The following is a 1015-nucleotide window of genomic DNA, read 5'->3' as shown; positions in this document are numbered from 1 at the left end:
ACTTAAATAATTTATTGAATACTGTAGTGAAAGTGAAAAACAATGGCTGTATGGGTACTCGAAGGCATATGGCTTTCACAGCATCATAAAGTTGGGACTGTCTGTACAAACCTTTTAATATACTGCTGAATTCAATTTGCTAATATTTTGTTGAGGATTTTGGCATCAGTGTTCATCAGGGATATTGTTCTATAGTGCTTTTCTTGTAATGTCCTTGTCTGGCTTTGGTATCAAGGTAATGTTGGCCTCGTAGAATGATTTAGGAAGTGTTCTCTTCACTTTTTTTGAATAGTTTGAGAATGATTGGTATTAGTTCTTTAAATGTTTGATAGAAGTTACCAGTCAAGCCATCAGGTCCAGGGCTTTTCTGTGATAGAAGATTTTTGATACTCAGTGTCCTTCCTAGTTATAAGTCTATTCATATTTTTTGTTTCTTTGAGATTTAATCTTGGTGGGTTTTGTGTTTGTAGGAATTTGTCCATTTTCTCTAGGTTATCCAATTTGTTGGCATACAGTTATTCATAGTACTCTTTTATAATCCTTTTTATTTCTGTAGAATTGGTAGTAATGTCCCCACTTTTATATCTGATTGACTCTTCTTCCGTTTTCATTAATCCAACTAGCTAAAGTTAATTTGTCAGTTTTGTTGATCATTTGGTTTCATTGATTTTTCTCTATGGTTTTCTATTCTCTATTTCCTTGAAGTCTGCTCTAATCTTTATTATTTCCTTCTTTTTGCTAGCTTTGAGTTTAGTTTGTTCTTTTTCTAGTTCCTTAAGTTGTAAAGTTGGGTAGCTGATTGGAGATCTTTCTTGTTTTTTTTGTGTTTATAGCTATACATTTCTCTTCTAGCTCTGCTTTTGCTTTGTCCCATAATATCTTTAAAAATCTCAGATTTAATTTGTGGCTTAACATATGGCCTGTCCAGTCCTCTGTTCCTCTGTTTCCTTATTGCTTCCTTCTGGCTTTTCTGTCCATTAAGTTACGTAAATGTTTATAATTGTTTTATCTTTTT

General features: G+C 32.7%; 1 protein-coding gene across 1 annotated transcript in view; it reads left to right on the top strand.

The window, feature by feature from the left end:
- DDX46 (DEAD (Asp-Glu-Ala-Asp) box polypeptide 46) overlaps nucleotides 1–1015 on the top strand; it is a 90940-nt gene that overhangs the window by 38209 nt on the left and 51716 nt on the right. The gene's annotated exons all lie outside the window — the stretch shown is intronic.

Source organism: Propithecus coquereli, unplaced genomic scaffold, assembly GCF_000956105.1.
Source record: "Propithecus coquereli isolate 6110/MARCELLA unplaced genomic scaffold, Pcoq_1.0 Scaffold353, whole genome shotgun sequence".
Taxonomy (NCBI): domain Eukaryota; kingdom Metazoa; phylum Chordata; class Mammalia; order Primates; family Indriidae; genus Propithecus; species Propithecus coquereli.
The sequence above is the reverse complement of the archived record's forward strand: the minus strand, read 5'-3'. Positions and strand labels throughout refer to the sequence as shown.